We start from the raw sequence: 27,699 nt of genomic DNA, 5'->3' as shown, positions 1-27,699 counted from the left end.
GCAGACTTAAGTAGAAAATTTTTTTTGGTATAATAAAAGCTCTTTTAATTGTAAAGCTAAGTACACAGTCACCATATGGAAACTAAACTTGCTTACTACCCCACAGCTGCATTTTAAAAGCCTATTGACAGCCCTGTTTTGAAGGCCAAAATGGTGCTTGTCAATTGTCTCGGCAACGATTTGATGGCAGAGGACAAAAATATTTCAGGGACCTGGCTAACGAATGCAAGAATACAGACTTGAGCCAGAGATTCTGTCCCTGTCTGAATTCTTTTAGGTTTAATAACATAGATGTAGGCTACATACCTAGATGAGAACCAGTGAGATATCTGAATAAATAATATGTAAATGAAATTCAGTACTAACTGCTGCAAAGTAAAGCACATACAGAAAAAAAGGGTCTCTAATTATATCAATTCACTGATGGATCCTGAATTAGATATTACCAGTCAGAAAAGAGATTTTGGAATGATTGCAGACCTAAAATCATCAGCAACAATAGAACAGCAAACAGAAAATTTGAATTATTTTCTAATAAGTTAAGTAGGAAACCAAACAAAAGAGGACAAAATACAAAACTGTACAAATACATAACCAATGGAAAACTCAATTACTGTGTACACACTTCAGGCCACTTATTTCAGCCATTTATTTCACAGTACACATAAAGTGACAAGGATGGCTGGTAGCATGGAATAGCTTTCTACAGTTTAGGTTTCTAATACACTAATTCACAAAGGCAGGAAGCGATATTAGGAAAATAACACCCTCCTCTTGCCCTCTTTCCTACATATTTTTCTTTATTCAACTGAACAATTTGAACTCTTGGATTCAATTCCTCCAAGCTGTCCAAAAGCTTCTGATTACATGTTTTATTTTTGAATACTTGGTTCTTCGATGTAAATTCTAGGACTGTAGCCTGTATTTTGTATGAAAATTCAGCCATACCTTTTAAAAAAGCTTCAATATCTCCCTGTTTCTAGTGGAAATACCTTAGCTGACAAAACCCAGGGCAGCATCTGTCTTTTTTATGATGCCATTACATTCTTCTTAATAGTCATTCCATGGTCAAATAATGAAAGTTACTGAATCAAGGAAGTAGAAGATACTTTACGACTTCGAAAATCAATCAATTTTCATTCAGGTACACGCTAAAGAGTCTAACAGTCACCCACTAACTAAAAACAAGCAAACAAAACCCACTGAAAAAAAAGTTTTCATAAACAAATATGAAATGTGAATAATTGTGAAAAAATTAGGACAAGCATGGAGAAGAGGCTTAGAGTATGCTTTCTCTTCTCTTTCCTTTATTCTTTCCATGACTAATGATTCCATCCACTGTATTTGTGTTTTCACACAAAATATCACTAACATTCTGATTCCTAGGGCCTACATTCTAATTTTAATTAAAATCAATTATGTCTAGTGGTGTACGTTTTGCTTCAGAGGAATAATTGCACATTTACGCTGTTTTAAATGAGAACAGAATTTAGCTCACTACATTTTTTACACACTTCACTGGCTGGGTACTGAGAATGTCTTACTGGATTGGTTGGATTTTTTCCTCATAAGAAACAGACATGATTATTTTTATTCGGCAGTTAAGCACCTGGTCACTAAATATTTAAAATTCTGAAACGAAATGCCTGTCAATAAGCCGCAGAGCAATAATATGCAAATACTTACTTATACTCACTTGGCATATAACAAGGTATGAACATTGTGTGTGCATTGTAATGAAGTCATGCAAATGACCTCCGAAGCTGGAAAACACTGCCAAAAGTTTGAATTGTATCCAAAATAAGAATGTCTGTTTTCCCTACAATCTGCTGAATGCAGAATGCATTAGTATCTCAGCACTGCACAGCTGTGTTTTTCTATCAAAGGAGGATAATGCCTGCTTTCAGATTTGGAGAAAAAAAAAATCCTTCCTAATTGAGCTGGGTACCTTTATCTGCATTCAAGCTGCTGCTTATTTATTTTTAAATAACTGAATTCTGGCAACATTTTGTCCTGAATAAAACACACAGTTAAAAAAGAGTTAGACATTCCATGTCAGCCTTCTGCTACAAAAACACAGTACCTACTTAGGATGGATCTTGACCTTTTTTTCTATTTTCTTATCACTAATCAGCCAAAATTTCTTTATGATCTTACCTATGGTTTCTAGACCTTTTTCTCCCTATTGTTTGATACAGTCTTACAGGGCAATCTTAACATATAGTCACAGTCCTCCCTTTAACTGCCCTGGTCCCATACCCAGCTCCATGCTTCTTCAAGGGTAGGCTTCTGTTTCAGAAGGAGAGACTCATCTTGCTGTGAAGTTGTCATCACTTTCTCTTCCATACTTTTATCATGCAAACAGCATGCTTTAGCTCCAGAAGATCTGGATTGTTCAGCAAGACAATATCAAGGACAGGGCTGCTCAAGTGAAGGCTTCAAGATAAATCTAAGTTGAGAAGAAATTGTGCCCTGAGCCACTCCATGGCTCCAGACATGAAATATTTGTGATTTTTTGTGAAGTGCCTCTTCTTCCTTTAACCTTTTCTGGCGTCACAGTGAGGACATCTACCTCACTCCATTTGGCACATGTGAGAGTGCTGTTGAGCAGCCTAGAATAAATGTATCTGCTTTTTGCTGGGGAAGAGTTCAGTGAAGTCAGATGTAAAAAAAATCAAAGCCTGATGAAAGTGATCTTCAATACAATTTCCCTATAAATATGATGTATCCATGGTATTTACATCAGTAGAACATGTTCTTTTTTTGCAGCAGACCTATACTACTACAAACCCCTCTCATCCACAAAGAGGCCTCAGGCTGCTGTAATAGAAATATTTCCAAGGTACTGTGTTATTCTGAAGTCAAAACCAATTTTTTTTCCCAGTCATACTCCACTATAACACAGGAGAACCTGTACTTATATAGTTAAAGATAATAATGGTGGAGAGCCCCATTTGGAAGAGGTCCATAAGTATGTGCTAAAGTCTCTCTTTACTCAGAAGTTTGATAGTAGCGAGGCACACGTTTGAAGATTATTAACAGTTTATCTTAAATGTTTTTCTTAAAAATTTTATTGGTCTGTATTCTGGTTATACAGAAAACAGAGAAGGTATATAATTAGATAATATAATAAATCATTTGCAGTTCCACAATTTTCATTACAGTGAAGAATCTATCAACTGAACCAAGATATTTTTTTCATTTTATTCTTACCTCTCTCTGTAAGAGAACTTGCTTTTCAGAGAGCTGATTTATTTATATTTCTTACACAATTATTTTTTAGTGTTTACACTTACTATTGTATTGTAACCAAATCAAATTTTTATTTCATACCTTTGCTTTTTATCTGATATATTTCAGCAAAGTACATATGCAGCCTGATTACTATGTGTCAAATATGACCTCTTTTATGCTTTTCTACGAAGACATGGAAACCGTATTTAACAATCCTTTATCAGTTTTGTACAGCAAAAATAAAGTTTTGTTCACACACGACATTTGTGGTTTATTAACTTAAGTTTTTTCATAAAGTGAATTAGTTAAACTCCATTGTGTATGTATAACTCAGTTTAAAAGCACTTTGTTTCAGTTTAGCTTATACAGATTTCAATTTATGCTAAATTGAAAAATGCCTCACTTAAACTGCAATAAAAGTATCTGCACAACTTCATTTACTGGTTTAGTTAAATTAGTTAGATTTATTACATTTGGTTGAACCAAGATAACAGTATCACAGATTCAAGGCTGAAATTTTAAACTATCATGTAGCCTGTCACCTGGAAAATTTATCAATTTTAGCAGCAGATAGCCAGTATTGGTGATTATCTTGCAACTTTGGGCAGCAACTAATAAAGCCCAAGTCTGAAAATGGTTACTGTGCAAAGTAATCGAGCTATGCATGTCAGACTTAACAGCATATCACAAAGATGTACCAAACAATTCATGCCAAGTTAAAATACTGGATTGGAACAATCCTCAAATACAACAAGGCATTTTAAATAAAAACTGAGCCTTATGCAGATCCTCTTCATGACAAGGAATTGATTTGGAAGAAACATCTTTGTTTTCTGAATAATTTTTCATTGGTCTCATTCAGCTCACATTGAAAGGGGAAACATTATATGACTCTTCCAAGTATTTTCTTAAGTCATGGTTATGTATAACTCTAGCCCAGGTAAAAAGAACTCACTACTGATGTGACCTATTCTTGCTTAAACTGCATTGCAAGTTGCTTAAACAGGTTGCAAACTGCTGCAAGTATGGGTGAGGATTCAGCTGAGAAAAACAGCAAAGCAAGGCAGCTGATTACAAACAGAAGAAAGGAGGAGCCCATGACATTAGCCTCAGCTTTGGGCTCACCGGAGTCTGCCAGCAGCTTTCTCTCATGACAGGAATAGTTCCTTGATGAAAAAAATGAATTCACACACAGACTCAGATGCCAGAATCAAAGTGCATCAAATTTTAGCCTTAACAGGCAGAATAAATAAACATTCACAGAAGTTATAATTATTCAGACCCTATGAGTGGGTACATGGTCAATTGCCACTGTTCTTTAGACTATTTTTGCCAAGCAGTCTTTTGAAATGACATACCTGTATATCAGTTTTTTGAAATATATACCCGTAGCTACCGCCTTTTCAACTATTGCAGCCTGGTCATTCAGATGTCATTCAAAACAAATTTGTGATTGAACTCAATGCATTTTTTTGGTTTTATTTATATCTTCAGTTTGAAAACAGGCTTTGTTTTTCATACAATGAAACTTTTCATCCCAAAGAAATGACAGAAACCACAAGTTCTCTACTTAATATTTCACTTATACATAACCCCTAATGAATAGGGTCATTATGAATATTAAGACTTTCATAAATAATTTCTTTGCCCACTTAAGTTATAAACTACAGTCTAAGCATTATATTACTTTGTTTTCCCATTATATACAGTTAAACAACTATAGAAAGTTTGAACATATGCAGTCATTTGCATATATCTGCATACATTCATATGCATAAATACACATAACACAGAAGGTGAAACTCTAAGAATGCAATTTATGGAACTGAAATTATCTTCAAGGGCTGTTCTAGCTTTGAAGGTAACTCAATGAGCTGTGAGGGAAACCAAGTACTACATTAATGTATATACTTGTTTTCTTCTTAAAAAGAAGAAACACTGCCTTGCAAGCAGATTGCAATTAATACACTACCTTGTCAGCTTGCAAGGTCTAAAGTAAGCACAACCTTCTTTTTTGTTCTTCATCTAGCTTGTGATCCTTTTTTCGGAAGGGGGGAATCTGCTATTTTGAAATACTATTTACAAGCATTTTCATATCAAAATAGATATCTCCACATGAAAGTCAGAGGAACGTTTTTTTTTAAAATACATTCTTTTTAAGTTTTTCAAAGAATTCTTTTCAGAAAAGGCAAGCACCTCATCAGCTCTCACACCCACAAATCTTCAAATGCTGTTTTTGAAGAGTTGCATTTAAAAGTATGTTCAGTCATATATCAAGCATGAGAAACTGGAAAAAAAGTCTTTGAATCTGAACTACGGCTCATCATAATCTGGTTAAAATTATCTTCAACACCACCTGTCATTATTAATGCAGGAAGAGGCAGAAAAATACCTTCAGCCCAGCTACATTATTGCAAATAAGGTCCATCTGCTTTTCACTGTTCTGTCATACAGTAATAGCAGGTATATTTATGATGGATTTAGGATTTTGCCTGTAGTGGATGAATGTGTATCTGCCTTTATTAAAAATGCTCTCTTTGAAGGTGCTCTGTCATCTTAGCAGACTGTATACCTAATTTTTAATGCAAAATCCTCAGTCTCTGATATATTCTATTGCTAGGTAAACTATTTTTTCAATTAATTATATTCTTCTTTTTTATATATATTCATATATATATATATAGATATATATATAGCTCAAAAATACTCTATGTAGCATTTTGTGTTAGATGATACACCTGTGCAGAATCTGATTTAAGGCAAAATGTCTAATAAGAGCCATTTTACAATAGTAATAGTAAAATATTTATTATTTGCATCCTTGAAGGGACACATTAAAACCTTGAAATCTACAGGGTAATAATTTCTAAGAAAGCAGGGATATTTGAGAAAAACAAATGAAAAGGAAAAGCTTAAGATACAAAATGCTTGCTGTTATCATGAGTAGTGTACAAAGCACAGCAAGATGATTCAGAGTAAACAATGGCTGTGTCTACATTAGCCATAAGCTAGTGGTGCATCAGCCCAGGGCCTGTGGTGTGACTTATTGTTGGCTTACTGTTTGTTGTGCATAAATTGTAGTGACTTTGTGTTCCCCCCAAAGAGTGTGATGGTCAGAACAACACTCATCTTTAAAATTTAAAGCACAAAAAACCATAAGTTAAAGCAGCTATCTGCAGTAAAAAATATCATTCAAAAATTGCTATTTGTGTCCAAGGATGCAAATAGAAGAATAGAAAGAGTATAATATCCCGGAATCTAAATGCAAAAGCATGACACAACAGGTCAAAAAGAGAGTATGAGAAGTACTTGTAAATGCAATAGACTCAAAAAAGAACCTTTTTTTTTTTTCTAGACTCTCTAGAAGTGTTCAATCTGAGAAACAGTCCTCAGTGCCTATAGATGTCAATGTGTTGTATAAACACTCAGAGAAGAAAAGATCACAGCAGAAAACAAAGACTAATTCTTTCTTTCTAGTGATGATTACTATAACGATTTTTTCTTTTCTTTTTTTTTTTTTAGTTTTGGTTATGTCTCTAAAATGTCATAGAGTGGAAAGCCAGTAGAATAGGTTTTAGAATAAACAGATAAAGTAAATCAATACATGATAAACTGGAAACAAATCACCTGAACTTTTTTACATTCACTGAAGAATGAATACAGTCGGTATGTGCAAATGTCTGACACTTTAAAACTTTTCCTAATTTTTATAATAAAAAAAATAATTCAAGACAGTGAGATCTGGAACAGAGACATGCAACAGAGTTGCAAGACACTGCAATGCTGAAAAAAATGAGCAATGAAATGACAGATTAAATTCAGTGTTGATAAAACCTGACAGTAGTTTTTAATTTGTGTATTTCTCAATCGTCTGGTCTAGAGAGAGGACTAGGTGCAGCCTTACTATGCATAATACACACAGTCTTACTTACATGATCTTCAAATATGTGAAGCTGAAAGAAGAACTTGAAAAAATGCAGAAAATGGGATAAGGTTGACCAAACAAGTGGAATGGCTTCCATAAGAAAAGAAGCTATAACTGTGGCGGGGACAAGTTGATAGCCTGTGACTCCACAGCCTGGAGAAGATGGGGCTATAAAGTTGTATGCAATGACAGATATGATGAAAGAGTAAGTAGGAAATGAATTTTTTTCCTTATTTCTTTTCTAGGGATGCTAAATGAAGTTGAGAACTAAAAAAAAATAAAAATGGAAGTACTTTCTATATACTCCACACATTTCAGTTGTGGAATTCATTATTATCAGGTTCTTTGAATGCCAGGATTTTAAATAGACTAGCAAAGTTACCACAGAAATTTATGGAAAAAAGGTTTGTTACAGGCTACTGAACAAAACAAACTGGTAGCAAATTTTTGTTCAGACTGTTCTTAAAAGTGTGATTAACTGAATCTGTGAGGATACACAAGTCTGCTTGTTCTGCTGAACCAATCATTACCTAACCACAGACATAGACAAAATGTACATTTGCTGAGATTTTTTTTTCATTTTTATATCTTATATGAGGTAAATAAAAGCAAAGAAGATTAATATCATCTCCAAATATATTATAGGTGATAAGAAGCTCAAATCTAGGAGACACATTATGCTCTCAATTCTATTCCACTTGATCTAATGCAAGGTGTCGCACACACTGGTGTAAGTGGTTAGGGTAGGCTTACTAATAAGTAGCATTTCTCTCTAAAGCTGTTAGCAACTGCTTCAGATCATATCAAATATTGATGTTTCTGTGAAAGAAACTTCCATTTTTCCCCACAATTTGTGTTTTGACTGACTCACTGTTCCTTCTTCTTGCTTAGCATGCACCAAGAATCTTCTTTCTATACTTATACAGCAACACAGACTCTAATTAATTTTAACTTTAATTATTAAAATGCACATTTATAAAACTCCCATTCCATGATCCGGGATCCTTAAAGGATTTAAACATTAAGCGAATTACAACAGGCATTTTTCTCTATAATAGGGAACACTTTATTGTGTGATTCCTTGCAGCAAGTCCTGTATCCTGGATGGATCAAATAAAAAGAAATTGTTGGGGATCTAAATGGCAAGGGACATTGCCATGAAATGAGATCATAGTGTGGGCTGGGATGGGGGGGAGGCACCACCACAGGCATAAAGTAGTTAACTTGACATGGCTCACATCTTATGTCACAGTCTAAAAGAAGTCACACTTATCCATGAAGCATCAATTCCAGAAACAGGATCCAAGCACTATGAATAGCATGTGACTTCTAACCTCACTGCCCACGGGACAGGTAACTAAACATAGGAAACATGGATATGCAGAGCCTGAAAAGCTGTATTACAGAAAAGTAGATGTTAAATAATCAGGGCTAAGTACAAACACCTTGAATTTCACCTAAGGTTAACTAGTATTTGATGGAAAATACACAGCACCACAGCAATATATGCCTGACATTCTAGAGTTTGTGAAGGTGAGCAATTTAGTTTATGTTATCTGTTGCTACCATGTGAATAACTCATTGTGGTAATGAATTTCTCAAAGTGGTGAAGCGAGGTCAGCTCATGTGGAAGGAATGAACAGGATTCAAGTTCCTGAACAGGTTTTTTTTTTTGGCTATTTTCCATCTTTAAGATCTTGCAAAAACCTGCAAAATTTTGTGACTAAGGAAACTACTTTGAAGGGATATTCTTTCATCGGTATTTTGTTATTAACTAACAATTTGCATTTAATTACATTCAGGTGCAGCACATATAAACTACAAATATGCAACAGCCAGTTTGGTTTGGCTTTATGCCTGATATATCAATTTGCATTAGTAGGATTGACATTTTTCTGCTATACTTGAAAAGCTTTGTGTAAGGATGGATACGGTTAACTGTAATGATGCAAACAATTTTAAGCAGTAAAAGAAAAAAATTATCAACAACCTACAAAATGCTAGAGACCTTTCTTAATCATAATTTATTAAATTCAAAATAATTATATTTAATTAAATAAACTTATATCAAAGAATGCTGAGTTACTCACAATTTTATTCCATGAAGAGTGCTTACTAAAATCACATGGTACTGTTAACTGATGCCTTTTTTAATAAGAATTCCTTCCATCCAAAGCCCTGAACAGTTATTGCCTTTTATAACTTCACATTGCAAACCCAAAACACAGTTCATATTCTAATAATTTAACAAATATATCCTGAAATTTTCAGGTTTCCTCTACCAGAAGAGTACTGGGAGAGGATAAAGCATATAGAAAAAGCTGAGTTTTCTACAGCTAAAAGGAGGTTATCTTGTAAAATCACTAGGAATTTCTGCCCAATTTTTGAAAACTTTTCAATAGAAGCAAAACAGCATCACAGCAGATTATTTTGGTTTCATTGATTTTGTCAGGCTGAGGATACTTTGTTGAATGCTACTACTACAAGTCATATTTCAAAGTAGTTTCACAGAAATTAGAGGGGTTTTTTAGTTCATATTCATGTTTTTTGAGGGATAAGGAAGAAAATCTATATTTTGTTTCATAACTGACTAAGAGACAGAAAGGATTCTGAATTAATTCAACTTCATGAATTTGAAATAGTATCAACTTAATTTAAGAACTGTTGGAAAAAATCATTATTTTACACTTAAAGTTCAGTGAATGCTCTTTATCTGATTTCTGCTACTATGCATAAATGAGTGACGGAGAAGAGGTTTGCTCTGGTGTGTTCCTGAGAGTATAGCCAAGTTATTCTTTGTGGAATGCTGTAAACTGCAGGCCTTATTTCATGTTAAGGGAGTAGAAAGATTTATTATAGTGTTTTGTTAAATCTCACTTAAACCTGTGTCAGACTCCTGACAGGCCTCCAATATAGGATAATTTTTTTAGTCTGTTTTGAGCATTTTCTACATACCTCATGTTTACAGGTCCTGGCCTGTCATGAATAATGTATTTAATGTATGTTATTACCATAAGATTTTTTATGTCAAGAAAACTGTCTTCATTGCAATGAAGGCAGACCAGGTAAAACTTAACTTTTGAAATAACTTCCCTGAACTATCTACTCAAAATAGAAAAGTTCCTACTCAGGTTGCTGCTACTAACAAGCACCAAGTGACTAAATATGTAGGAGGTGTGACAGAAATGTGGGAGACCCAGCTTAATACTCAGTTCTGAATCAGGAAAAGTTTCATGTAAATGCCTCCTCCCTGGCAGTCATCAGGAGTATCCCAGGGGTGATGTCTCTGACTTTGATCAGTTAATCTTTTCACAAGCTGTGAAATGCTAAAAAGATGAAGGTTTAATAAAAATTGCTGTTTTCTCACAAAAAAAACCCAAAAAAATAAAAAATCAACCAAATAAAAAACCTAAATAAACCAACCAAACACTTCCCTCCCCCCTCAAGTTTAAAATCCGGAACAAATTTAGAAATCTTTTTTCGTCATGGAAAAGGTCTCTTCTCTCTCACAATTGGAATGATGTACCAATATCAATTTGGATCAGGAGAGACTGCAGTGTGTTGCAATCTGTGGTGCCTGCATAGTACAGCTTCATCTTCAAATGAGGCTTAAAGCAATGCCCCGGTTTATAGTACAGCTTCATCTTCAAATGAGGCTTAAAGCAATGCCCCGGTTTATGCAAATTGGATGAACTCAAGTTATAAGCTATACCAATAAGGTAGAGCTATAATTGGAAAGTTTGGTCTTGTTGTAGATTTTACCTAATCTGATTGCTAACATGTTCTTTAAGACAAAGTATGTAATGGAAGAAACACACAAAATATATATTTCTTCCCACGAGCCCCCTAATATAACCTAGTTAAAGCAAAAAAAGAAGAAATCAGTTCATTACTTCAGAGTCCTACTGAGTTACAAATGACAAACAACTGTTTATTGTGCTCATCTCCACCATGGCTTCAGTGAAGGTTTCAATTCACCTGAATAGTAAGTCTTTAATCAATGCATGGAAGATAGTGGAATCAATGCTGCTGTCTGTGGATTCATATGATCACTCCACTAGCAGTTTTTCTTCTCTGGCAGGTTTCAGTCACTTTGTTTTCTCACATTTCTGGCTCAACAGTTCAGAATGAAACTGGGCTGATGTTGCTGTAGGAATTGTTCAAGGTTTTCTCTATAAATTTCTTTTACTTATAGTCTGCAGGCTTCATATTTATAAGCATCGATGGTTATTTTTCTCCCCGCTTTTCTGAAGCCATAGGATTAATACGATTTTGCTTTTGGGGCTTCAAGGCAAGCATATTAAAGTGACTGCTACACGGTAAATACAACATCAATTTACAGTGGATTTTCAGGTGTTTACAATTTAAACTTGAAGAAAGGTGCCTCTCAGAAAACTGAAAATTCTATACTGCAATTCAAATTCCTACTGTTTCCCTTTAATAGGTAATTTTTCAATATCATATCAAAGGCCTGAAGGCCACTTTTTATTTACCATAGCAACAACATACATACATATCTCAATCATTCCTCATTCTTTTGGGATTACACTGCAGATCTCAATCAAATGGCAAAACCAGAATATCTACTTGTCAGAAATCAGCATTTGGCCTAGCTATGGGAATGAAGCATAATACATTTCAGTAGGATGCTATAATGATTGCTACTATTAACAGGTTTTGTTGTCCTGTCATTTTTTTATTACTGGTTAAGTAATTATTGTACATTTCAACCAAATGAGCTACCCAAAATGAAGCACTGAAGTGACAGATCTCTCGTTGAGGAGTAAACATGATATTGGAAAAGATGTATTTTGTTCTGGCACTATGCAAGTTATCTCCAGTTAAAATCTTCCATATATATTTTACACTAAACACTTCCAGTTATGTGTACAGAAATTAATATGCATTTAGCATGTGTTTTTAGAAGGAAAATAAGATTCAGTTATACAGATGTATCCTATACCTACTAGTGATATTCAGGTGACAAACAGCAGAGATATGTGATAAATTCCATCTGCCTTCGAGCTTATGTATTGATTTCTTTTATAGCACCCATCATACTAAGTGTGAATTATACATGCAGCTCTGAGCACTCCACTCTGCCCACTACTCCATTTCTTCCAGGATTACTTGTAACATATCACACTTCTACACAGTGTGAAATGTTTGCCACTTTCATTTCTAAAACCTGTCTTCTAAGGATGTGTTCCTTTCTTCACTGAAAAGTTACCGTTGTTTAAGAGACAACACAGGCTACATAGAAAGTGAGAACAGGGAGGAGTTTTAGCTCTGACACCTTGCAACACTATATGTAGAAACAGAAGCTACACAAATTCCTGTAAGGAGAATGAATTTGCTTCCAGTCGACAACTATCAGTTCAGTTTGAGGGGTCTAAATACCATCATTTTGTTTTTCTCAAATAGCTGTGTCTGCAGGGAAATTTGAAGTGCCTAATGACTAGATAGCACGTGCTATCCAGTAATTCCTAGTAAATAACATGCTAGCTTCAAGGACTTTTATGGAAACTGTACCTACATTACAATATAACTTTTCAAATTGCTGTCATTCATGCAAAAGAGATTATTATTAATATTAATATTAAAACATACTACAGCATTTAAAGTACCATGGCCTGCAGAACTCATGTTCCTTCACTGCCTGTATATTGCAGGAGCTCTCAGCTGTTTAGATCAACTATCCTTGTGTATTCCATATACTGACACCTGCAGAGTTCTGTTTTACCACCTGCTTGTGTGCCAAGCCTTACAGTTACATACACAAGGCAACCCCAAATTTAGCACTGAGAAAACACAGCTTTCACTTTGTACATGGCACTTATCAGGCCTACACATCTGTTTTACTTAAGGGCAGGGATATTTGTGATAGAAGTTCACCTGTAAAATGTGATCATTAATTTCAGTGCACTTTGTTTAATAATAAACTCAGGTTTAATACTATTTAAGATCATTCTTATGCAGAGATGAGACCTTGAGTTTTGTTGTTTTAAGGATCTTGACTAGACTCTTCAGTACTGTCTAAATTTCTCCATTCCAGAGAATGGCATTTGGCAGTTAGTCACTTATTCACATGTGATGCTGATGGGAAAGAATTGATGTCTAAGTAGGGAGGGGATCATTGCATCTACCTCCTGTCAACATCTTTCCTAAATGGCAAGGACACTTTGCTTTTAGAGTTCCTGGCTGGAAAGAAGAGGCATTTGGCAGAAATACAGTTGTTATTAAAAGGAAGTAGCTCAGACAGGGCAGGGAAGCATAAAATAAGATGCTCTCTCCATCTTTTACTGGGAAGAAATTTAATTCCCCATTAATACGCTAGCTATTTGCAATGGCAATTTGGGATCTCACAGTGGCATCTGTGGCCTAATGTCAGTACATAAACCTTGTGTACTCTGAAGTTCTTCTAACAGTCTGTCATTAGGTACAAACAAGTTAAGTTGTGCCAATATGAATGAGATGAAGACTGTGCTACTACAAAGCCTTTTAAATTAAAAAAAGCCTTGAACAGCATTTTGGTGACTAAATTTACAGAATTAATATTTTTAAACTTAAGAGATTGTGGCCACAAAAAATTTTTTAAAAAAGTGACTTAATAAAGAAGCAAGCATTTTTTTGCCTGATAGAGAAAAAACAATATTAGTTTGGAGGGAGATTATAAAACGCTTTTCTTAATTTGGAGGACATTAATCTTCACAGAAACCATTTTTTTTTAATATTACTTCAGCATTATTTAATAGGTAGAGTGGATTCTCTGAATGGGTTTCCACTGCCAAAACTCAACAATTAATGTAGAAAGTTTATTTCTTCAGGATAAAATGCCATTGAAGAACTGTCTACATTGTTTATCATTTAAAGTATTTTTGTTCATTTCTTCCCTCTTTCCTCAAGAAGTTGTCCTGGAAAAAAGGTTAAGCTAAATTTGGTTCAGCTAATTGGAATTTCACCTGAAATCTGACGTGGCTGAAAATCAGTTTGTTTAGTTGTTAATCTTGATGGTTTTACTCAAATCAAGACTACAAATCAATGTTTATATACAATAACTTGTATGCCAGAAATCACATTGAGGTGTTTCATAATTGTGGTTTTAAAGATGTCATCATAATTATATAGGAAAGCACTGCTGAGTTAATTACTTCTTTGTTAATTTCTGTGAAGAATATTCCACTCTGTAGCCTGTTACAATAATTTCAGGCTAATTCATATTGCTATGGTAGCTTAGTTGGCAACTGAGAATAGCAGACATTTATTGGCAAAGTTAAACTATACAAAAGGGGAAATATAGGCCTAAAAAGAGAAAAATATATTTTGTTAAATATAATATTTCAAGAGCAACAAATACAGACATTACTAGTTGTTGGCTTAGAGTAAGCTTTTGCCCACTTGGAAAATATAATTTACACAACGTAAAAATCACTGTTAAGTTACAAGAAATATCAAAAAACTAAAATTAATAGAATTAATTTTTCTATAGGGAAAATGAAGGAGAAATATTTCTGTCTAGATATGTACTAAAAAATATTATCTGAACTGAATAGTACTGAAGGCTGAATGAGCTTATTTATCCATCTGAAATAGCCCAGGCAAACAGACACTCATGTTGTTTCACTCTGAAATTGAACACTAGATTTGAATCAGATAGATACCTATTGCATAGTTTGCTTTTGAAGCACAGACTGTTGTCTAGGAGACCTAAACAACATTCATTTTTCCCTTCAGCACACAAGAAATTAGTCAGAGCCAGTATGCTTGACACGTTGAAAGATCACAGATAGGCCCCTTGTGACTCTTTTAGGGAAGATGCTGTATAAATGTATTGTATTGTTACTGCTCTGAAGAGACTGTTTAAATTCTCCATTGCTCATAGGTTAAAACCAGCACATTTCAAGACACCGATCTTACATCTCAAGTGAAAGAGTAAAATATTGATTCTTCATTATATAATTTTTTTCAGATACTGCGTTATTTTGCATTCCTGTTCTTTGAGGCAGACTATTCCTCTCCATTCCATAAGTTTACAAACAATACATTCTGGCATATAATATTTTATCCTTATCAAAATGTGTGGCTACAGTTACCACATTGGCATCTATTTTTACAGTTCTTAAGGACTGAGTATAAGTTTCTGCTACTGAACAAATGTCTTTACAGAGGCTGAAAGAGGTGATGCTGATGTAATGGAAATGGATTGTTGGTGAGAACAGCATCTGTAAGTGAATACTGCATTTCACCCCAAAAAGAAATGAAAGCTTCTCAATACATCCTTTAAGAACAAAAAGTCCCCAACTTCACTTGGGGGAAGTCCCCCACAAACACTTCAGCTCTTTCCTGGTCATCGATTGCTTTTGAAATAAAAAAAATCCCACCATACAATTTGAACAAAAAAAACTTATGCTGAGATTCAATATTGCTCTTGTTTATGCATTCATTATGAGGGAAATGTGGCAGATTTTATTGCTCCTCGTGCCATATTATTACTATTCATAGGTATCTTAAACACCCAAATTCAGTAAGCAAGTCCTGTATACCATGAAGTCACTTCATGTCAATTTTTCCAGAAGAGAGTAATTACCATATTTCAAGTAATACAAACGTAATTTTCTACCTCTAGTGTCATATTCTCAGGAATATGGTTGACGTTTAGATTAGTCCAACCTGAGCAAATCATCGGCTAGATCGGTAGTTTACTTTTTTTTTTAATTCTGAATAGAACAACATTTGGCAGGATTTTGAAACACAAAAGTTACATGCACAAAAAGAATAAAACCTAGATTTGTTCATTTTCCCACATTTTCCCACGAAACAACATCTCAAATGACAGACAGATGTGTGCGGGAGATTTTTCTTTGCCTGTGAACATTTTGCATTTGGCAGTACTCAATATAGAGATTGTTGCAGAAAAAAAAAAAAAAAGCTGATATGGAAGGATGTCACCTGAAACAATCAAATATACTTCAGAGATTTAAGATGTTTATGCATAAGATGCAGTTTTGTGACACTTATAGCAGTTGTAGAATAGGATTTCAAACATTCCAGAAGAGAGGTGTCATGGTTTGAGATTCTCTAAAATCCTAATTCCCTAATCTAAGCCCCCTCCCCCATCTCAAACTAATGTGAGATGGGTTTTCCAGACAAAACACGCCAGACTCAAAGTGGGGGAAAGGGAATATATTACAATGACTGTACAAATAAATATTATAACACATTATATACACGATCACAACTATCTCTGCCATGACATATAGTATTTACAATGGATCAGATCTCTTCTCCCCTCCAAATAAAAGTCCAGGAGGGAAAGAAGGACAGATCCCTTCCACATTTAGGGCAGCAGCTCCTCTTCTGTCTTCCATGCAGCAGTTACAACTGGATTGCTGTAGCTGGATCTCTTTTCAGTACACACAAGGGGGTCTCCAAGCCCCTCAGCTCTCCTTCGGTCCAAGCGAAGGCCTCACCTGTGGACTGCCAGCAGGGACAAGACTCGCTTCACCACAGGTATATCACAAAATGCAGGGGCATCTTCATGAAAGTCCCTTCCTCAGGGGATTCACCCCTGAGTCAGAACATCTTGGGCAGCATTCAGTTGCAAGCCTTTGCCTCAAGAGTTCTACCAGAGCTCCTGTGCTCCATCTCAGGCTGCCAGGCTTGTCAGCAGCAGCAGGGGGGCCAAGGTCAACTCCCCCCACATTCCATCTGGCCGTCCCGGTCCAGCTCCAGGACGTCTTTTGAGCTTCTTAGCTCCTCTCTCTCTCCGGTACTGCATGTCCAAAACTACTCTCCAAAATAGGAGTCCATGTCCCTCCTTTCCAAGAGGGGTCTCAAAGGAGTTTGGGGGGTCCGGTATCAGTTCTTACCCCCAAAAAACTCTGTAGCTCTGCTGCTGACTTTCCTTCTCGGCTTTCCGAGATAACTTGGTGTCTTCCTTACTCAGTTGCATCTCTTCTGCTGCTTCTCCAGTTCTTATCTGTCCTGGCTCTCTGCCACCGTTTCTCTGGTCAGTGCCGGCTGCTGCCGCTCACAATGAAGAAACATCTCCAGGTTCAGTTACAGACACTTAGTCCAGCTTAACACTGTTCCAAGTCTCTGCAGTCCCCTCTAGCCAGGGGCTGGGAGGCCCCAGAGGCCCCAAGGGGCTCCGAACCCCTTCCTCGTGGCTCTACAACATGGCCATCTCTCCTACAACAACAACCAAACGACAACTCGTCTCTTCCGGTCAGCTTGTGGAATGCTTACATTTTGCAGGAGCGCCCATTCGACAAAACTTCAAAACTTCCAGGGGTTACCACCCCTTGGGGTTTTACCATTTTCTTAGCCTCTGGGGGAAAACAAGATTCAAACCACTACAACACGAAAAAGCTTGAATGGGGTTATAGCTTTTCAAAAGATACAGTCCAAGTCGGGGACAGGTGAGCTTGCAAAATTCAAGGTAGCGTTAGCTTTTATTTATTTTCTCAAAAGATACAAAGATTTGCCATTACAGTATTCGGCAACATTTGCCAATATAATCTTAGTCATAAATGAAGTAATGTCTTCTAGACCATTATTACAGTATTCTCATTTACATACACAATTAATTTTGGCACAGTGTTAAACATTATTTGCCACATGTATGGATAACTAGACTTTCTACTGCACTGTTAGTTTTCATGTGGTTATAACTCTGCCTGAATCTGTGCTAAGAAAAATGGAGAGGCAGAGAATGCTTTTGAATCTCTGCATTATATCCTCCTTTTCTTGCCTTAAATCAGCCTCTGTAGCATTCTAAAATACGCAAAAATTTTGAAAACATCCACATGAGAGAAAAAAATTAGCCAAGAGAGACTAATCATTCCCAGACTGATGAAAGCACAAACTTGATACAAAAAGTGCTTCAAACACTTTGAATTAGAAAAATAACTTCTGATAGGCCAATATATACATGAACTGTATCCATAAATGTATTCCTTGAAAATATTTCCAAATTTTCAACCACAGTGTTTCTAAAAGTCATATTTGCAGTTCTTCACTGTGAAGATAAAACACTCCTCTATGAATTTTAGAAAATAGATTATGTTGAAATTTTCCATTGAGATAAAAATGATACTACAATAACAAGGTGTACTCAGTAGCTCTAAAAACATATCACCAGCACTGCAAAATGTAGACGCCAAACTTCAGAGACCTGTTCTTCAAAATTTTTGTCCAAAATATTATATGATTTTTCCAAACAGCAAAATGGTAAAAAGAACAGAGCTATGTCTCCCAACATCTTTAGATTGCATATGTATTAATGAAAAGAATTTGCATAAAGGATGATACATCCTATAATTTGTATGGAAAACCCTAATCATAAGTGTTTTACTTTGACAGGATCTTATTTCAATCAATATACATATGTACAGGGAATATGGAAAATCCAAATAAAACTACTACACAGGAAAACTGAGGTCACATTGAGGGGTATCATGATTTTAACCGGCTTTTTCACTTCCAGTTTTGCTGACATGTATTTTAGAGGCCTTCTGTATTGCATTACAGCTGGGCTACATCTATTTTTCATGCATCACTATGAACTCCTACACTGTGCTCCTCAGCGGTAGATTTCCAACCCTTAAGCAATTTGAAACATAGACACCTGAAGATCTCAAACAACACAAGGCCGTTTAAGTAGCACAGTGATTTTCCTAAAAGTAGATTAAATTAAAAAAAACACTTTTCTTTAAATAACTTTACTTTTTTTCAAAAGGCTGAAAATTAGCAAATTACCAAATAAATAGGATAAATATTTTATTTTCTCTAACAATCTGACCTACAAAAATAACTTTTACTGTCTTTGAACAATTACGTCTTCATTCAACTATGCATTCCCCATTCCCTTCTTATTTCTGTTAACAAACCTCTAACGTTTTCTCCAAAGCATTTTGCATCACAAACCCCATGTTCTATTTGTACTAATGTTTCTTGCAGTTGATTTCACCACCCAGATGAATATTTTCTGATAGAATGCTTTATCCTAAACATGCGTCAGAACATTCAGCATTTGAAGTGTTGGACTCAGTGACACAAAATACATTGGTATTTCTATTTAGCGTCTGAAATTAATACACCCTTAATATCTGTGTAAAAGTCCCAGAAGTCTATGTGTGCAGAATATGATTGGGATTGAGAGAGATGAGTTTATCATAGATCCATATATTTGTGCTGACAGTTGGTTTTTTTTGTTTACTCCAAATTCAAAAGGTACTTTCAGTTAACTAAAATTCAGCTTCAGGTTTCAGCTTTTAAAAGTCTGCAGCAGTACATAATAAGACTCTGGTTTTCCTCTTCTGTTATGGATAACATCATTTAATGATTCAGATCCCTTTTTCTGTGACCTACTTTTAAGAGAAATTCCAGTCTCTTAAGCTCAGGGCATGTTTTTGAGTTTGTGATTTGGAACTAAATTTAAAGAACAGGAGCTCAGTACTGGTGGTTTTAAATGAGTTAAGTACAAGCAGATGCTATCACAGTTTCTTTAAATCTGCTTTCTGCTAATGTTTTTCATTTCTGAGCTACAGAACAATGACACACTAAGAATATTTATAACCTGCTTAAATTTCAGATAAAATGATTCATAGGTTATTTTTTTCTTTCCAATTTCTTTCTAAAAGGCATTCCCTTCGTTATGAAAGTGTTGCTTCTTAGTTACCCACAATGCATTAACCATTGTCTACAGTTTGATTCAGAGTGCCAGATAAGCTTAGGCCTTTGTGGAGACCCATCTTCTCCACAGCAGTCCTAAGTGATGGAGGAGGAAGAGTCTTCTCATCGACCAAACAAGGAAAGGAATTTACCTGATGGAAAGCAATGAAGATGAGAGCCAGACTCTTTCTCTTTTCAAGTGAAAGAAGAAGAGGCAATGGACATGAATCAAAGTGCGTGAAATACCATCTGAACATAAGAAACATTTTATCCTGAGGAGGGTGGTCAAACACTGATACGTTTCCCAGAGAGGCTTAAGAATCTCCACTACTGGATACTCAAAAGTCAGATGTAGTCCTGGGCATCCTGCTACAGCTGATCGTGCCTGAATGGGGAGGGCAAGTGTGGTGTGTGGGATGCCCGGACTACATGATTTCCAGAGTCCCTTTCCAACCTGACCTGTTCTGTGATTCTGTGATTCTATGGGTTGAAGTCACCCAATTTTTAAAAACAAGATGATCCAGACTCTGATTTTGAGGGCACTGAAGTAAATATTGGAAATCCAATGTCTTTCCCTGAAGTCAAATCAAAAGAGGGCAATAGGTTTCTCAGAGCAAGATTCACAGCCTCATATAAGCTTGGGAATTCATGGAGGTCTTCATTTCCAATTAGGAAAACAAAATTAATTTCTCTCTTAAAGAATGGAGCAAAATTAATTATTCCATCGCACTGAGAAGAAAGTCATGTGAAGCAAGAAAATAAAAAAGGACAAGCTTTATTTGAGCTTCTTTTTGATTCTTATGTGGGAAAAAAATAACTTTGGGGCTCCTCTGAGCAAACAAGCCCATTTTATAGCACTGTTGAAATAGTCTGATAATATTGGGATGAAAATTCATAATGTTTCACTCAATCACCTGCTATGTGAGTCAGAGAACAGTATGCTGAGCAACTAGGCCACCTACGTTGATAGGTTAACTCGCACTAATAGGAAAAAGCCTAAACCCTCAAGGTTTAACACAGTTCAATAACATGCACTTCATTGTGGTTTTTTTCTTTTCTTATATAAGGGACAGAGCAAGATATAGATCATTAAAAAAATAAGTAAAATCTGACATTACACTGAAGATTTAATAGTGATTTTTTTTCCACTGCCAATGTAATCAGAGAAATAAAATTCCAACTACTACACACCAAGCATGTTAAACAAGCACAGTTTATCTTCCCAAAAAGCACTGCATTAATTGCCTTGTCAAGTATTAGTAGTCAAGTTTTATCCTTTAATGAGGAAAGTGTCATGAATTTAATAAGTGAAATGTCTAGAATAATAATCATAAAGGAAATGAATGAATTACAAAAAGGGACATGTACAATTTTTTTGAAGTATGATCATTCAAGACAGAAAAGCAAAGCTAAAGAAAGAAAAACTAGTAAAGGTAGTAAAGCATAGTAAACCCACTATGAAAATACAAACACAAAAGCAAAAGACATATCACAAAGAAACTGCATAGGTTTAGTATAAAAACCCAAATCATCTGCTGCAAAGTCAGCTGTTAAAAATCAGTGGAAAGTGCGCAGAATTAACTCAGTGGAAGTAGGAGTACCTTACTCATTTCTTTACAGTGTAGGATAATAAAGTCTAACCAGAATATAAAGGGATCATTAAAAGCTCAGAGTTAGGTGGAGGATTTCACAAAATGCCATAACACAGCAAGAAATATGCAAAGGCAATTAAAAAAATACTAAGATTTTTGAAACTAAGATAAAAAATGTTCCATGAGAATACTGGCAGACTTCGAGAAGCTTGCTTTAGACACAAATAAAAATATTTTTATTTTTAGTTGTTTTGAAATATAGCTGATGTTTTGTACTGTAAATCATTAATACAAAATTTAAAAATTGAAACAAGAAGAAAAATGTTCAACTGAAAAAAAAAAAAGAAAGCTTTTTAGTGTTCTTATTCTATTTCCAGTAAAAAACCTTATTAATAATGTAGTATTTTTGAAAGCACTGAAAATCTGTGTCCTTCACAGCTCTGGTAACATATACTACATATAGCAAGATTTCTAAGAAAAAATAGGTAAAACTACTAAAGAACCCACAATCCCATTGAAAAAAGACCAAAAGAGCTTTTTTTTAAACAGTTAAGAGCTACAAGCAAGAACAGTTATGAGTGTTTCAGGTAAGATCTTCAACAGACTTGATAGTATATATTATTATGGCCAAGCGTGTGCAAAGGCACCACAGTACTGTTGAAATCAAATTGGTTAAGGCAGCCTAAACATGATTCTCAAAAAGAGTAGTTTGATTATGGTTAACGACATAATAAATATCAACAAGTCAGCAAAGAATTAAAAGATTTGGTGACTGTCATTTTGTGGAAAAAGGGAGACCCTCTTTATTTTAAAATGCATACTTTAGAGAAAGCAAAATACTGGAATTAATGTGCATCAATGATTTCTGTACACATCTGTATGTTTAGGCAGATGAAGAAGTCTTGCATGTCAGTGATTTTTCCAGCTTGTTGGAACTGGATTTTTGCAAATTCTATATGACAATCAAATCATTAGTTCTTGTTGCCAACAGAAGTGACAGATTTCCATTTACAGAAGAAATCTGACATGAATTTTGTCTCTTGTCAGATTTTTCTCAACATCTTGCAGAGAAGGGGAACTGGATGCAAATTCACCAAATGAAATGCTTGCCATTGGTAAACATCAATTTGAAGAAATCAAGATATTTCATACAAGACAGCCAGTTTCTACTGAGACTTTTGAAGATAAGGAGGGAGACAAAGCTCCTCAGATTCCTGTGGGCATCTGACACTTTTGGTCCCCATGTCCTGAATTATAGGACCATACTTTCACTCTCAAGTCTAAACGATCTTGAATTCTATGGCATATAACAAGTTGTCCTTGAAGGATAAAGAGTATTACTATCTCTAAAGAGAATATTGTTGCCAAATCACTTTCTAGTATGGCTAGAGGTTTAGGGTTGACTTTCCCAGGACAGAAGGAAAATTTGAAATATTCCCCATTGGCCGGTGACTGCCACGTTGCCCTGTAGCCCCAGCACTACTGTGCAAAATGAAGAGTCAATGTTCTTGTGGACTGGCTCTGTCCCTGGCCCAGTGAGAACTGCCCAGGGTGGCCTATGCTTTACATCAGCAGATGACATTTGTAATTATTTGCCTTCCATCCACTTCATCATTGATATTACAGTAGTTACCCTTCTGGCTTCTCCCCTTAGTGGTGTCTTAGTCATGCTCTGAGAAGCCTTCTGACAGGAACTGCATAGGACTGCCAGATATTTTATCTCTTTTCCCCAAGTAGTCTATTGATGTGCATTGAGTCAGCCCAAATGTTTGACTGAGCTCAAGTTCTTGTGGACAAGAAAGCAGAAGACATGGTGGAGCCATGCAATGGGGAGGATGAGCCAATTCCAACAGGTACCTGGAATGCATCAACAGAGCTGATGGACAGCAGAAATGTAGCCAGGAGTTAGTCCTGAGGCAGACATGGGGTATGACTAAAGAGCAACACTTGCTGGGACCTTAGTGCCATGGTCTAGTAACCAAGGCAGTGTTGAATTAAGGGTTAAACTTGATGATCTCAGAGGTCTTTTCCAACCCATTTGATTCTATGATTCTGTGATTCTATGACCTATGTTGAAGTGCTTGGATTTATACAGCAGGGAACTGAGGCTGAAGAGGAGAATGCCTGGGTAATTTGGGTATACTGAATAGATAGGAGGACAAGGGCTATAAAAGTCAGTGACTGGTAGATGAGCATGGGGAGAGAAGCGCTGGGGTGTATTTTGGGCTTCAGAAAACAGAGAGGCTAAGGACCAAGATTTTTAAATATAGGAGTGGTTGGCTACCCTTGCAACCAGCGTGGAGCAGTGGAAGCAAGGTGTTGTGGGCTACAAGTCTGGAGACAGGTGGGGATGGCGGCAATACTGTTACATCTGCATCTGTTGTATCTGCATCTCTGAAACTAGCTAAAAGAAACACACAGTTTGAATTGCCCCTTGCCTCCTGGTGATCATCAGCCTCTTTTATCTCCAGAAATATGTTAGCCTCAGCAGCAAATGTAGCTGAGGGATATGGACTCCACTTTGGGCACAGACTCTTATTAGGCTTTGCAGTGTGTATGGCTTTGCAATGTTCAATTAATTACTCCTCACAGACAGATATTTCATAATGCTTTGCGCCCTTCTACTTTTTGGCAGAAGTGTGTCTAAGGAGTGGTGCACATGTATAAATAGATTTCTTAAAATATAAATTCAATAAATGTAGTCATGTGTAATTTCTTTATGGTTTCTTTATCTGGTGATAGTAAAAACACAGAACAAAAGCTATCCTTTCTCTGGAATTTTCTCTGCCATAAGCATGACAGAACCCTTAAAAAAATCATCTACATCAAGATGTGTCTTTGCCTTTAATGTTTATCAGTTGCTAATTCTGACATAATTAATTTTTTTTATTAATGATTAAAAAAAGAAATTTTCTCAGGCTCATTCTCAGTTAACAGAATAGGTTATGTTAGATAGTTAACATTCAAGGCTTCTGCTGGTACCAGTGATAGTATGCTTTTAAGACTTCCTCAATTAATTTTATTCACAGTTCAGTCTTTCCTCACTGTTGATTCTATTCTAATTCTTGAACAGAACCAGAAAATCCAGAATATTAAGGCTCGAATAAATAAAGCAACATCATGCCTACCGTGGTTCTCATCTAGCTGGACCATGGATTGGCTCCATTTTTCTTTTTTATATACTACCCATTATGATTTTATTTCAAGAAATGGAGAAGTTGACATGTTGCACTTGAATTTCTGTAGAGAAACAGCACTCTATTACTGGAAAACAGAGAATATAATAAAGAAATCTGAGCAGCAATTCAACTACTAGAATGTAAATTATTTGATCCCTGAGCAAGATATACACTTTCTCACCCTGTAAAGAACTAGCTTTCATGTTAATCTCTGTGAGAAAAGTGGAGTGATGCAATGTGGTGAACAGACAGTTTCACCTGTCATTATCTGTACAACTGCATATAGTTCAAAAATGGCTCAGCAGCTGCATTCTTACAAGACCAATTTTATGGCAGAATTTAAATAATTAATCCATTAATAACTTCTAGTAAGTTCTTATTTTTTTTTAACAGACTCTCTAGTCATAATAGCTCCTAAAGTTTTACTATAAAATAAAATGGAGATAGTCATATAATCATGAACATATTCACCAGTAATACTGTAAATGAGGGATTCACAAGATACTTTCTTCTTCCTGTGGAAGAATGTGTAATATTTGTACAAAAGGACTGCTGCAAGTACAGAAGGGTATTGTTGCACTTAACTTCAAATCCTTTGGTTCTCCATAGACTTTGGTTAAAACTCCACATATTTGAGGGTTTTTTTGTCCTTGGGAGTGCAAATCAGAGGCAAATAAGACTCTCATAAAACAGGATGTTAAAAAAATACAAGAACCAGTGCCAGAAGTCATGGGAAGGCACTCAGGCAGGTAATGTGGACACTGCCCATATGATACTCTTCAGCTATACGTTTATTCTAGCTGTTCTGGTTTTCTTCTGTTAGTCTTGCCAGCTTTCATATTGGTTCTACGATACAAATATCTTTCAAATGTGAACTATGGACTGAAACTGAAAATTCATTTGGTCTTGCATTGCAGAACTTTGTTTGAAACCAGAATCTAAAATAGGATACAGTTCATTTAGGAAATATGACAAACTTAAGGTGTACCAGTTGCCATCAGAGCTTTCTGAAGAATGTTTCAGAACATTTTTCAAATTCAAATATTCATTCAGAACATACAAGAACTATCAGAGAGATTTGTCTGATAATCAATATTAGGCAAGATGGGAAAATACTTTTCTAGCACTTTCAGTCAAGATGGATACCTCTTTAGGGAAGTGGAAAACAGGATAAAATGAGACAAGATCTTGACTCAAATGAGAAATTTTGTGCCACATCAAATTCTGTAAGACTTCATAAATCTATGATTTGTAGTTCATGGTTCATAGCTGAGGCTACGAGAAAGAAAAATCAATTTCAAATTTGAGTGAAATTCAAAGAGAAATCACTCCTGAACAATAACTGCAACTCAAGTTAGAGTTAAAGGTTCTTCCAGGACCGTCTGCTAGTTGAGAAACCTGATGTGTATGGTTTGTTCTTTCCATTTCCCCTTCCGTTTCTCCCTTTCCACTTCCCCTTCCATTTCACCTATTACACTTCCTCTTCTTTCCTCCTGCTTTTTCCAATGCTGAAAATGCTTCTTTCCTCATCCCCTTCTCCATTTTCTTGCCTTACATTTCTGACATAATATTCAAACAAAGAGACATAAGATGTTCTACATTGTGAAAAATCATCTGATATTCTGAAAAAATGCAGTTCTTCCAGTTCACGCTCAGTTCTTCAGTCACTAGGGAGAGCAGGGAACTGTTGCATTGAGATAATGATCATGGATCTCTGGTATCCTAGCTTACTATCCCTTTTTATGGTCAGTTATGTGAACACAAAGAAGACAGAGACTGAAGTGATGCATTCCTGTGAGTTCCTGCTCCCTGCATAGAGAATTTTGATGCTCTGCCATAAGATCACAATCTCGTGTGTTCAGCTAAATGAAGAAACAAAAGGAGTGGGGAAATATGTTGTGATATTTATGTTAGAATTTCTCAAGACTAGATTAATGTGCATTTCACTATGTTCTCTCAGAGTTTAACACGACAGATGATTGATATGAAACATGAGGACTCTATGACTGTAATTGTCCTGCACTTTCTTTATTCTGTCTACACAGAGTCTGATCCATTTATGACACTCTTCAGTTTTCAGTCCTCTGCATCTCCAGCTCCAGGAGAGAGAAATGTAAATGAGAAAATATTTCTTTGTATTTATTATTCCTAGATGAAATATGGTCCATGAAATGACAAACCTGTTAATCTGATCTGACTTTGAATTTCTTTTTCTATTTTAGAAAGTGTATTTACTGAGATTCTCGAAGCTTAAGGGAAAAAGATTAAAGATAAGAGTTGGTATACAGCTTTCAATCATTAAAGCAAATGAAAGCAGAGCAGTATTTGAAAAAAGAAATGGTACCTATTAGCAATGATGGGAAGGGCTCGAGCACATGGGAAAATACACTAGGCAAAACAAAACAGCACTGGTTTAAAAACTCAGGTAATAAACCATCTTTGAACATTAGCAATATATGTGTTAGCTGTACTTTTACATAAATGTAGAAAGGTTTAGTGTTATTCTAAATCTTCATAGCAAGAAAAAACCTACTAAATCAAATCTGACATCATTAACAGTTCTGGCATTAGATTAATCTTTAATGTCTGGATAGCCTTGACCTTCTTAGATTCTCAAATGAAAATAATAAATTTAGTTTTCTGTGGAAACTCAGGAACACAGTCACTAATAGAGATAGACCATGGTTGTCCTGGGGGTTTTATTTATATATTTATTTATTATCTAGGAAAAGAACTGCAGATCTAGGAGAAAAGATTCTTTTGAATAGAAGGCCTAGAACATTCTAAGGAACTATATAAATGAAATTTCGTGGCATGGATTTTTGTTTGATTGGCATTTTGTTTTGGTTTTCCTTCTTTTTTTAAATAAAGGACATATTTGATAATTATTTATTAATTTTTTTATGTGAACTCTTCAACTCTTTATTTTCAGTGGGTTTATGATGGAATGGCTTTCTGTGATTGAAAAGGTATTTTAAAAATATTTTGCCTAAGCTATGGACACAGGCAAAGGCTTGGAAACTATCTCATTTCTGAGATTATTGTGTGTTAGAGATATAGTTCTGATGTCTGATACAGGTATAGTGGTGTTTGA

At 35.5% G+C, this 27,699-nt stretch overlaps 1 protein-coding gene and 1 long non-coding RNA gene across 3 annotated transcripts in view; one reads left to right on the top strand and one right to left on the bottom strand.

Moving 5' to 3' along the window:
* Nucleotides 1–27,699, bottom strand: part of NKAIN2 (Na+/K+ transporting ATPase interacting 2) — a 546,586-nt gene that overhangs the window by 181,879 nt on the left and 337,008 nt on the right. The window lies entirely within an intron of this gene.
* On the top strand, nucleotides 23,498–26,925 carry LOC108504524. The gene is made up of 3 exons (XR_001877152.1): nucleotides 23,498–23,554; nucleotides 26,651–26,718; nucleotides 26,828–26,925. It is a non-coding gene; the product is annotated as an uncharacterized LOC108504524 (long non-coding RNA).

Source organism: Lepidothrix coronata, unplaced genomic scaffold (genome assembly GCF_001604755.1).
Source record: "Lepidothrix coronata isolate B3197 unplaced genomic scaffold, Lepidothrix_coronata-1.0 Scaffold5, whole genome shotgun sequence".
Taxonomy (NCBI): Eukaryota; Metazoa; Chordata; class Aves; order Passeriformes; family Pipridae; genus Lepidothrix; species Lepidothrix coronata.
This window is presented reverse-complemented; position numbering and strand designations above follow the sequence as displayed.